Raw genomic sequence first — 13,275 nt, forward strand, 5'->3', positions numbered from 1 at the left:
TCCCTGGGACGTCATGTCATGAATTTCTGTCCACGGACGTCCGCGCGCAGGACAGATTTTGTGACGGCGCTGCGCGTGTGCGCACGTCGCGCCTGTACACGCATGCGCCAGAGCGCCACAGCAAACAAACCGTGACAGACGCAACTTTGAAAAGTGAGTCTGAAGCGAACAGGCTGCAACTCCGTCTGAAGAAACTCAGAGAGAAGCTGGAGGACGGAGAGAGCAGACTCTGTCAGGAGGAGGAGGAGGTCTGTCACTGAAGAGAAGCAGTGTGGAACCATACCGGCTGTCGGGGGGCTCACTGGGGGGGGCGCGTGCCTCGGAGGGAACATGTCTGCTTTAAGTGACGCTTAAGGCATAGCGCCCCCACGCTTCAATGGTGAGGACCAGTACTGCATGCAGGTCGGCATCTTTATTAAAGTGAAATAGTGACGCGCAAATCATCCTTTAAATTGGCCAAATTCTGCATATAATCCATGATTATGATCATACTGAATCAATAATAATAAATTAAAGGAAATGCATGGGGGAAACAGCATTTTTCTAATATTTAGGGCCCCCCCAAAATTTCACAAATCATGTTTTCAGGGGGGTCATGTCTCATCAAGGGGGGCTGAGACCCTCCTGGCCCCCCATAGTTCGCATCCTGAGTGAAAGTATCTAATCGCTCGGGCGCCGCCCCGAGATTCAGAAACAGAAAAAAAAAAAAGGCTAAATAAACTCTGATACTAAATGATAACGTCCTGACAATGTATGAGCCTCATTTCCTATAAATGATCTGAAATAAAGGAGCAGAAAAACAGTCTAGAGAGCCGGAGAAGCTTCTGGAGGATGCGTGGATCAGTGCGCCTGCCTGGAACGTCCACAGCTGAGCCCAAATGTAGCAGCAGAGAAGAGCGTTGGCGTCGTGATGAGCCGCAAAGCGGACACAGACACGGACATGGGAAGCATGAGAACATTTAGGTTTTGCATTTTGTTCCCTACTGTATCGAAACCGAACCGAACCGTGACCTCAGAACCGAGGTACGTATCGAACCCAGATTTTGGTGTATCGTTACCCCGCTAGGAATTACTGGTGACTGGCTGTTTTTAATTTAAATCAATAAGACTGAACATACTGGACATTACGTGGTCGTAATTCTAACAAGAGTTTCAAATTATGTCAGAAAAATAACAAATTCTTCAAATTCAAAAAATATTGTGCTCTTCACCTGATCCAGCGTTGTAGTGAGTAACCAGATGTCTTTTCAAACGGACTCTGAACAGTGTTTGTGTGTAATGATTATCAGTAAGGTGACAGTTTGACATGCTTGCTCCTCAGTGCTGGTGATTTGTCTGAATGGCGTGTGTCTCTGGCTTTCCTCTGGTTTCCTGCTGTTGGGTCCCGGCCCGTCAGCGGCGATCTGCTGCTCCCTCGTACCGGCCTTCCTCTCCGTCGTCTGGTTCTGCTGCTCCTCGTGTTGTTTCCACCTGCAGGCTGTCGACGGTGCGTTCGTGAGCGCTGCCCTCCTCTACATAGACAGTCTGTTACTGCCTGCTGGGCTGGCTTAATCAAACTACACAAATAGCGAGCTGCACTTGTGCTGCGTCGGACGTGTTCATCGGTTGACGCTCCGCTGGAAGAAACAGCGATCGTTTTTAAAGCGAGGTGTGGAGACGTTCCTCTGCGCTCGTCGTTGGCTGCTTGAATATTAATGGCCCTGGATTTATGATGCTCCTGACATCGCTGGGATTGCATGTCTTCGTCCGTCTCTCGGCGTTGCCGCTGGTGGATGGGAAAATAACAAACCTCTGTAAACACTTCAACCTGTTGTCACCCCCCGCCTCCCCCCTCCTCCACCCGGCCGCCCTCCATGACACTGCTGCCGCTGTGGTTTCCAGCCGCACTGATACAGAGAGCTCTTTAAACTCTTGTTCCCACTTCAGCAGCAGTCAGGTTGTATCGCTCAAATTGAGCCTTAACAAAAGAAATGAGACGAAGCCTGTGAGTTGACAGTACACTGGGTTTTCACGTGGTTTTATGATGTGGAGTCACTCGGGAAGGTACTGGCGATCACAGCTGGAAGCTACACTGGAATAAGACAGACAGGCTCTGTGTGTGATGGCTTTGGTTGTGATATGGCTGTAAACTGGAATCCCAGCACCGTCGAATCACCGCTGCCTTCTAAAGTGATTTTTGGATTAAAGCCGTCATGTGATTGATCTGCTCAGGAGCCATTTTCTTTAGAAGCGTTGCCGTAAAGAACACGAAGGCCCTGTTTGGAGCATTTTCAAGTAAAACCAGAAGCTTTCACTGCGTTTTGAGAGTCTCTTCACTGCTGGAGGTTTTCCAAAAATCATAATTAGTTCTTCTGCACACGAGCAAGACGGATTAATTCAGCGGCGGGTGCCGTTCTCTCTTTTCTCTAATGAAGTGTACGTCTACTGCAGCGTCGTCTGCATCACACCAGGAGACACTTTCACATCTTTATCCAAACAGCTGATGCAGCGTGGACGATGGAGGCGGAGCTTCCATGTTCGAAGTGGTTTTGCTACAGAATAAGAGCGCAAAGCGGTGTGTCTGCCGTTTGTCATTTTTAAAATGTTAATGTGAAAAAAATAAACTAAAACTATTGGTTCATTGGTTGGTTGAATCTCGTTTTGACAGAATGAAAGCCCCTCCCTGAACGTCAGACAGAAAGTGTCTCGTCCAGATTCCAGCCTTTCGTCAGCGTTACTCTCGCCTGCTTTAGTCGTCCTAGTCTCACTGAAACACCCGTCAGACATCAGCCACGACTTTACAGGAAGCAGGAAGTACTCGGTCAGTCTCATGGTGACGGCGGGAGGCGGAGCCAGGCGGAGGGCGGCTGTGGTTCAGTGGGGAGAGCAGTCGTCCCACAATTGGGAGGATTTGAGTTCGATTCCGTGTCGTTGGGGAAGACGCTGAACCCTGAAATGCCCCACTGTTGGACGTTGTTTTGGACAAAAGCGTCTGCTAAAATGAAGTTGTAGAATTGTAGGCAGCCTTCAGGTGTTTGGAGGCTTTTCGGAGAAGTGTCCTGAGGCGGCGTCTTCAAATCCTTTCAGCCATTCATTATTCACTCTTCATCTGAAGTTGCTTCCTGCCGATGCCGCTCCGCCGGTCTGCGTCCCTCGGCTTTCTGGAGACCGGCAGAAGTCTGGACGGAGTCAACGGTTTGGACGTGTGCTTTGTGTCCATAAACGTCTCACATGGAGCTCAGATGGCGGTGGCTGTCTGTCAGCAGGCCTGCGTTGGAATTTCACCTCTTTCAACTCTTCACTTTCCACAGAATAAGAAAACCAGGCTCCAGTTTTCACCGCTAAACCTCACAATGGAGCTGTCTTTTCCAAAAGTTAAACAAAAGAATGTGGAAGTGGTCTGGAAGTGAAGAGGGACCTCCCCTTCTCTTCCCACTGCAGAACGTTATGGCATCCGCCGTCCCCGCCCCATTGAACCCCTGATATGAGCCATCAGCAAATTATCTTATTATAGAAAGATTAAAGTTAGAGCAGAGGGATCGGGAATGAGAGAGGAGAAATGTAATCTATAAAAACACCAGCCGAAGATGAGAAGATGAACTGTCCTCTTGTGGAGGATCAGTGTGTGTGTGTGTGTGTGTGTCTGTGTGTGTGTGTGTGTGTGTGTGTGTGTGTGTGTGTGTGGTTCGGGGGGGGTTCGGGGTCTGCTGCCAGCAGTAATGGAAGTTCTGCAGCAGCTCACATTGATTAAGAGCTGAAACGGAGAGGCTGGGGAGGGAAGCAGCTGTGGGGCGGAGGCCCTGCTCCGGCCGCTCTGCTGGTGCTGAGGACGCAGGACGCAGGACGCAGGACGCAGGACGTCATGTCCGTGGCGTCTTCTGCATTGAGAAGCTGCTTGTTGATGGCCGACGAGCCCCGCTGATCACACTGGCGAAAAAGCAGCATGCTGACTTTAATGGACCCGCAGAGGGGGGGGGGGGGGGGGGGGGGGTTAGAGGGGAAAGTGCATTTCTTTAACAAGCCATTAAACTCCTTATTATGCACAGTAAACATGCACATTCATGAGGTAATACACACACCGCGTGTATGAGAGCAAACGTCAGGGGCATCAAGAAAACACACATTACTGCAGTGATGCACACACACACACACACACACACACACACACACACACACACACACTCAGATCTTATAACAAACATCGTTTAAAGTCATCCATACCAGCATCTCAATATTAAAAAGTGTGTTATCAGAAGCTGCAGATTAATTAACAGCTATTCATAGTCCTCACCGCATGCTTTTATTTAATCATCTTTCATGTTTGCTTTAATGAGTCATCTCTTCAAAATGCTCATAAAAAAGAATTCAGTGAGTGAAATCTCTGAGAATAAATCTGTCCAGAGATCCCTGGCAAAGCTGTCGGCTCACTCACGACTCAAACACCTGCTCCAGCCCGGTACAGGTTCAGGAAAATACGGTGCAAAGCCAAATACATCAAAACATAATGCTGCAAAAATAATCTAGTTAGAAATAAAAGCTTTTTAAAAATGAATACTGGTGGATTCAGAATGTGTAGGGATGCTGGCTGTTAACTTCTAAACTCACCATATGAGACTGCTAACTGTGAAAATGCTTCAAAAAAATAATAGCATTTACAAAGAGGATGATGTTTTTACTCTCCACTGATGAAGTCCTGAATTCCTTCTCCACCTTGAATTTGTGTGGAGGGCTGAACTTCTTCATCTCCTGATCTCCATCATTTAGGTGCTTGGAATTTAGAAAAAGACGTCTTGTGAGTTTTTGAATGTATTTTTTAAACTGTCCAAAATGAGAAGCCGTGGTGTATTTTGAGATTTTGTGAATCACAAGCTAGACAGAGAACTGAAAACGTTGCTGGCAAACAGTAATGGAGGCTTTCCTGGAGTGCGGAAGCAGAATTCTGTTGTCAGACAGTGACATCTAGAGGTTCCAGATGGAACACGCTGCTGAGTGGTCAACCAGCGCAGCACTTCATTATCAGCGGTACCGGTTAACGGCCCCACCTCAGGGCCACGGTTCGACCCGGCACTGAACGCCGTGACCCTCGGCCTGAAAGAGCCGCACTCTGTGGAGAACAGATGTATTCCGTCCGTCTGACAGCAGTCTGGACCAAACGGCCCCGGGGTTGTTGGGTAATTGACACGTCCCCTTCCTCTCCTGGTTTCAGTCCCACGTGTTTCCAAACACACCAGAACCCGGTGGAAAGGCCGTGATCCGCTCTGGCTTCAGCCTGCAGCTGTCCTCCAGCCGGGACTGTGCAGCAGCCTGGACACACATCCGTCCTGCTGCGTGTCCTTGTGTCAGTGTTCAGGTGATTTCAGTGTCAGTGGATTCTGTGAGGCGTTTCAAGGAACATAATAAAGGGGACCGATGCCGTGGAATGGGTGGAATCACACCAATCGATATTAAATACGTATTTTCTGACAAAGCCTCTGAGAAGACAGAGTCTTATCATCCAGCCACCTTCCAATGCCTCATCCGGTTCGTGGTGACGGAGGCTGGAGTTCCGCTCAGACGCCTGGTTTTGGATTGTTGCAGTAAGTAACACACCTGGGGTGAAAACGGCGAAACTGAAAATTCAACCAGATCTGAACGAGAGTTCAAACCACCGAGCAGCAGCAGCTTCAAGTCTCAGCCAGGATGAGGTTAATTCAGTCAGAAAAGCCACGCAGCTGGATTTTATTAGATATAGCAATGATCTTTTGAAAGTAACTTCAGAAAAGTGATTTTCTGAGTTAAGACAAACTTCGGGCTCTGCAGCAGTGAGTCAGTCCTGACGGCTGAAGGTGTGTGTGGAGCTGGGAGCTCAGCCCTCGCTGGAACGTTGAGAGCAGCCATAAATCAGCCTGAACCACGTTCGATTCCAGGGATTTGGAATCTTAACCGTATTTTGATTGCCGTGGTGCTAAAAGTAATGAATAGGGCTTTGTGCTGAGGCTCCGTTTGCTCAGCGGTGCTGAAAACGGCTCCCGAGGTGGAACTTTATGAAAACGCTCCGGCTCTGTGCTCACAGTCGCTGTTCTCACATGGATCAAAATTAGTGCAATTAAATGCCAACCCGATAAAGTTTGCACCATTAAACACTTTATTCTGACGGGATTTGAGTCATCTGATGGAAATGTGGACGATCGGACGATGGTGGTTCCATCCCGGTTGGGTCTGATCGTGTTCCATGTAAACAACACAGCGGCTGAGTTGGAGCTTTGTGCCGTCAGCCTCGTATAAAGTCATGACATGACCATGTGCACGTCTCTGCGAATGTCACAGACTGCAAAGCATTATGGGATGGATCCTCCATACAAACTGTCACAATAATCAGATGGCTTTATTCTGTGTTTATGATCTGATCCTCTAATCGTAAAGAATTTGACCTGATGGACAAAACAGTGACCAACAGCTGAAGAGAGGAAAAGTGAGGGGCGGGTCGGACAGGTGCACAGGTATCTCTTTAGTTGACTGTAAACAATGAAAGGCTCCCGGCTGAGGAGCTGCTGCAGCGTTCAGGGCCAACTCCAGCAGCTTCTGAAAGAAGTGAAAGTCTGGCTCAGATCTGTACGAAAGCAGGTTTTCCTGCTCCAGCAGAAACGGGACTAAAGCACTTTAGGTGACACAATTACAGCAGACAGGAACGAAAGGCTCATCCTTTTCTCTCCCGGTCCCGCTCCTTTAGAAGTTTAACTGGAACGTTGATAAACTAAATCTCACAGCATGTTCTTTCCTCTCACGTGAAATCTGCTTGAAGTTTCCTCTTTTCTTTTTTCGTTGCCTTTGGCCTGTAATGCTGGAGCGTAAGAGTCTTACAGAAGGTAGAATCCTCGCCAGCTTGTGTTCTTCTTCCTTTTATTTCCAGATGACACACTCCTCTCGCCGTATAATTTCATATCCCTTCACTTTCTGTTGGCGGGATTATTTCCCTCGGAGTGCCGTCGTGTGAGCGCTCACGCTCCTGCTCGGGGAACCTCGCCGTGAAGGCGGCCTCTTCTCGCTCGGTTCGGATTTTGCTGATTGCGTCCAGAGCCGGTCGGGGCGGAGGAAAGGTTGAATTAAGGATCTGATGAGATGGATTGTGACATGCTAGCATTTAGCCGCATAGCGGCGGTCCCTCCGTCAGCCGGCCGGCCGCTCGGAAAGGTCAGCGGTGATGCGGCCGGATGCTTCCCGTCTCCGTTTCACTCCTGTCCTCCCGTTAGCATCCATCAGCTGCTTTCCCCCGGATCCCCGCCTCCCGAACGGTTATCCAACACTTCATTCTGCTCTGCCCGGCCTCAAAGGTGAGGAAAGAAAAACCCCAACGGGCCACTTTTCTGCTCGCTGTCTTGCTCAAGGACACTCCAGCAGAGCAGGTGTGTGCTGACGCTGAGGTTTGATCCCCACTCATCCATTTGAAGAGTCCCTCTAAGCCGATGCATTCTCACACTCATCAAGTAGATTCATTATTTCTGGCACAGTTTTTTCCTGCTTCCTTACTGACTGAGGTTGCGGAGGGCGGTTCGGCTCCGGCGCTGAACTGCTGACGACTCACTGCGCTCTCAGAAAAGGTCACGACTAAATACACAACCGCAGTTAGCGCATGCACACATTTCAGCTGCTGCTACCAGAAGTGTTGTTTTCAGGAGCTTAATTAAAGGGTTTCTTGGAAAAGCAGCATCTTATTGATGAAGAAGGCTTCAGTCGTCCTACTGGGACTGAAATAATAATGGACACATAAAATGTCCCAGAGCTTGGTAGGTTTATATGAATGGTTTAGAGTTCTGAATTCCATCGAACAACTTTTGTCCAGTTCCAGAGTAACTGGAACCATTTTCATGAATCTAATCTGTAAGTTGGTGGGGAATTTATGTTTAATTAGTACTTACTAAAATTTAATGATCTTCTTTTAAAGGTTTTGAGAAAGTTCTAGAATTCTTTCTCAAAAAGCCTCAATTTTAGCAACAGTTGTAAAGTGCTCTGATTTCTTTCCTTTCAGAAGTAAACAAAATGATTGTCTCAGCCACAAACTCTTCAGCAACACATTCTGAATTAAAAGAGGAGCTTCTTGGACAGTATTAATTTTGTTTCAGGAGCTGGTCTGTAGTTCAACAGACATTTGACTAAGCTAGGAGCTTTCCAGATTGAAAAAAACAAAATAAAGCATTAGTATTTCATATGATCATACTGTGTTGCACGTGCTTGAGAAACAGCAGATAGAAGCATCTTCATACAATAAATAAACCCAAGATGGTCTCTAGGCACTTTTTATGTGTTAATAACCCTTTGTATGATGTTTTTTAATGAGAACTTGCATGCAACTTTTTGCAGAAACGTGACTAGATGGATAATGGTCAGTACATCACTTTCAAATGTTGTGTAAATGCAAAACTTTTCTGAAACATTCATTTGGAATGTTGTGTAATCGGGGCCTCAGCTGAGTGAACTGCTCCATCAGGCGGTGTTCCTCAGGGCTTGATTTTAGGCTCACTTACAGTCATCCAGAGTGATGAGGAGGAAAGTTGTGTCTGAGGAAACTGAAATTATAATTTCATTATGTGTTCACACTCTGTGCCATTTGGCTTTGACTCTGCTTTCCCATCAGCCTCAGCGGCTCATGAAGGCGTTCATTTACTCTGGCGCAGCCAGCAGAGCGTCTCCACTGAGCCGGAACATATGAGCTGCTTCTATTTGTCGGCTTGATTGTAGACATGAGTGTTTTTCTGAGGCGGCACAGAAAATTTAATACAATAGGGAGAGTGTTCGGGTAAAAAATAGAAGCAAAAAGGGTAAAAAAAAAAAAGAGCAAAAAGCATGTTTAAACATGACACATGAAATGATGGCGGAAATCTGAGAGTGGTGAGCTTTTTATCAAGCAATGCTGAGAAACCAGTCACTGTTTCACAGAATCAAATTATTCCAAACATTGAGGTCAATGAGACTCACCAGAGATCCAGGATCCTATTGGGGGGATTCCCAGAAATAACGGGGGTGCCGGAGGCTTCACCTGCTTTCAGGTGGTTAAAATTAGATGTGGACACGTCAAAGTCATCAGCAGACCTGGGAAACGGCTCATTGCTTTTATTTTTCAAGGTTTCTGCTGTTTTCCATTAAAAACAGGAATGAGAGCCACTGAATGAGCATCACAGCTTCATGGATATTCATTGAACACCGTTCCCCATCATCCTTTTCTTTTTTCTTTGAAGCAGTGGAGGATAAGACCATTATTTCCCAAATTAGAACACATCTGGTGCCTGGTCAACAGCGACTGGTAAAACCAATATATATATATGAAAAAGTCAATCATCCATCCGTGAAATACTCTTTGAAGCATGTATGGCACGAGAAAAACACATCCTCACTCCAAGCTCTTGGTCAGAAAGTACACTGTCGCAGACATTATGGTTTTTCAGCTGGATGTGATTGTTAGGAGACTTTTCTCTTTCCCATGGAGACCCGGGCGAGTCTGACCGCCAGGCGACAGGAGGGAACATGTGTGTGGCTATCAGACGGCCGTTGAGAGCGAGATGAATGGATGTGAGGAAAATAGTGCCCATTCCAAGTGATGGAGCTCGGGCAATCACGGGCGGACAGATGGTACTTGTTCAGCACTTAAAGCTGCGCCATGCAGGCTCATTTCGTACCACCGCATGATTCGCCCGGCCGCCGTCTGGGAGCCACTTACTGGGATGTCACAGGACCCGTGAACTGCAGAGGACCAGCTCCACAGACGGGTAAATACCCGCCCCACCATGTTTAATGAGCTCTTCAGCTGATGGGAAAGTGGAACTCGTCTGCTGCGCCTTTCCTCCTGGAAGCTGCTTCCTCCCAGCTCTTTCTGAGAGGAGACGGCTGCCAGCCAAATTCACAAGCAAATAATCTGAAATATTGATTTGTGCTAATTTAGCCTCTGTTCTTTGTCTGCGGCCTTCACCTGCAACCTCTCTGTCCCTGCTCGGCACCTTTATCTCTGCTGGCAGATCAGAGATGTGAACTGACTCGGTAAGCAGACGGTCCGCCAGCCTTCATCAGTCTGACACCAAACTCTTCAGACTAATGGAGAAGGATTATTTACACGATTTAAATCAGCATCACAAACATTCTACCGGTACTTTTTCTTACAACTTGCTGTCATTGTTTTCTATTGAATAATGATTTGATAAAATAGGTATCAGGAAACAGCCTGGAGCATGATAAATGCTACTGTGGCTCCTGTCTTCTTTTTTTTTTTTTTTTTTTTTTTCTTTTTCCCTTGTCCTGTTCGGCAGCTGGGGCGTGCAATATTGTATGATTGTAGCCTTTTACTATCCGAACAGATTTTAATATTAGCAGCAGGACGAGACTGAGTCTCCTCCTGCTGCTGCCTTTATTTAAAGCTGGCATCCGGCATGGCTGAGGACAGGACCGGGACGGAAATGCTCAGAGAGCAGGGACAGAAAGAGAGAAAGATAAAGAGAGGGAGAACGGAAGGGGGGGGGGGGGGGGGGGGGGGGGGGGGGGCACAACCTATGTACAAAGTCACAATACAAAACAGTGTTGTCGACGCACCACACGCAACGCAACCTAGAACAATCCCAAACTCCAATCTAGACAACACCAAAACAGAGCCGACGACCAACACAGAAAATTACAGAACCATACATACATTTTTTTTTTTGTTTTGTTTTTTTTTTTTTTTTCCGAACCATATTAATGAACAGACCAGGCCACAAAAATAAAAGGAGGTGTAGGGGAGGAAGGAAATGCAAGGACACCACAAACCCCCTTTTTTTTTTTTTTTTTTTTTGAATATAGCTAGTCGCCTGACCTGCCACCTTAAAGTGGTGGGGGAGTTTGAGTGCCCACGTGATCCCAGGAGCTATGTTGTCCGGGGCTTTATGCCCCTCGCAGGGTCTCCCATGACAAACAGGTCCTGGGTGATGGGCCAGACCAAGGGCAGGTCAATAGCCCTTATGAATATATTACAATCGAGGCCCGTGACGTCGCCCGGTATGGCGCAGCCGGGGCCCCACCCTGGAGCCAGGCCTGGGGTTGGGGCTCGCAAGCGAGCGCCTGGTGGCCGGGCCTTTGCCCACGGGGCCCGGCCGGGCTCAGCCCGAAGGGGCGACGTGGGCCGACCCTCCGGTGGACCCACCACCCGCCGAGGGAATCGTAGGGGCTGGGTGCAATGTGGATTGGGTGGCAGCCGATGGCAGGGTGCCCGGCGACCTGATCCTCAGACACAGAGACTAGCTCTAGGGACATGGAATGTCACCTCGTTGGGGGGGAAGGAGCCCGAGCTTGTAAGGGAGGTTGAGAGATACCGGCTAGATATAGTCGGGCTCACCTCCACACATAGCCTGGGCTCTGGAACCCAACCTCTCGAGAAGGGCTGGACTCTCCACTTCTCTGGCGTTGCCCGCGGTGAGAGGCGGCGGGCTGGTGTGGGTTTGCTTATAGCCCCGCAGCTCAGCCGCCATGTGTTGGAGTTCACCCCAGTGAACGAGAGGGTCGCATCCCTGCGCCTTCGGGTCGGGGATAGGTGCCTCACTGTTGTTTCAGCTTATGGGCCGAACAGCAGTGCAGAGTACCCGGCCTTCTTGGAGTCCCTGGGAGGGGTGCTGGACAGTGCTCCGACTGGAGACTCCATTGTTCTACTGGGGGACTTCAATGCCCACGTGGGCAGCGACAGTGAGACCTGGAAGGGGGTGATTGGATCGCATGGCCTCTCTGATCTGAACCCGAGTGGTGTTCTGTTATTGGACTTCTGTGCTAGTCACAGTTTGTCCATAACGAACACCATGTTCGAGCACAGGGGTGTCCATAAGTGCACTTGGCACCAGGACACCCTCGGGCGGAGGTCGATGATCGACTTTGTTGTCGTGTCATCTGACCTTCGGCCGCGTGTTTTGGACACTCGGGCGAAGAGAGGAGCAGAGCTGTCGACCGATCACCACCTGGTGGTGAGTTGGATTCGCTGGCGGAGGAGAAAACCGGACAGACTTGGCAGACCCAAACGTATTGTGAGGGTCTGTTGGGAACGTCTGGTGGAACCCTCTGTCAGCAGGGTTTTCAACTCCCACCTCCGGGAGAGCTTCTCTCATGTCCCGAGGGAGGTTGGAGACATTGAGTCCGAGTGGACCATGTTCTCCACCTCCATTGTCGAAGCAGCTGCTCGGAGCTGTGGTCGTAAGGTCTCCGGTGCCTGTCGTGGCGGCAACCCCCGAACCCGGTGGTGGACACCGGAAGTAAGGGCTGCCGTCAAGCTGAAGAAGGAGTCCTATCGAGCCTTGCTGGCTCATGGGACTCCCGAAGCAGCTGACGGGTACCGGCAGGCCAAGCGAACTGCAGCCCGAGCAGTTGTGGAGGCAAAAACTCGGGTCTGGGAGGAGTTCGGGGAGGCCATGGAGGAGGACTATCGGTCAGCCTCGAAGAAATTCTGGCAAACCGTCCGGCGCCTCAGGAGGGGAAAGCAGGTCTCCGCCAACACTGTTTACAGTGAAGGTGGGGAGTTGCTGACCTCAACTGGGGATATCACAGGACGGTGGAAGGAATACTTCGAGGACCTCCTCAATCCCGTCGCCACGTCTTCCGTGGAGGAAGCAGAGGATGAGGTCTCAGAGGTGGACTCGTCCATCACCCAAGCTGAAGTCACCGAGGTGGTTGGTAAGCTCCTCGGTGGCAAGGCACCGGGGGTGGATGAGATTCGCCCTGAGTACCTCAAGTCTCTGGATGTGCAGGGACTGTCTTGGTTGACACGTCTCTGCAACATCGCGTGGCGGTCGGGGACGGTGCCTCTGGATTGGCAGACCGGGGTGGTGGTCCCCCTGTTTAAAAAGGGGGACCGGAGGGTGTGCTCCAACTATAGGGGGATCACACTCCTCAGCCTCCCCGGGAAAGTCTATTCCAGGGTACTGGAGAGGAGGATCCGACCGATAGTCGAACCTCGGATTCAGGAGGAACAATGCGGTTTTCGTCCTGGTCGTGGAACAGTGGACCAGCTCTATACCCTCCATAGGGTGCTCGAGGGTTCGTGGGAGTTTGCCCAACCAGTCCACATGTGTTTTGTGGATTTGGAGAAGGCATTCGACCGCGTCCCTCGTGGTGTCTTGTGGGGGGTGCTCCGGGAATACGGAGTCCGGGGCCCCTTGTTAAGGGCCGTCCGGTCTTTGTATGACCGGAGTAGGAGTCTGGTCCGCATTGCCGGCAGTAAGTCGGACCTGTTCCCGGTGCATGTTGGACTCCGGCAGGGCTGCCCTTTGTCACCGGTTTTGTTCATCATTTTTATGGACAGAATTTCTAGGTGCAGCC

Source organism: Salarias fasciatus, chromosome 2 (genome assembly GCF_902148845.1).
Source record: "Salarias fasciatus chromosome 2, fSalaFa1.1, whole genome shotgun sequence".
Lineage (NCBI taxonomy): Eukaryota > Metazoa > Chordata > Actinopteri > Blenniiformes > Blenniidae > Salarias > Salarias fasciatus.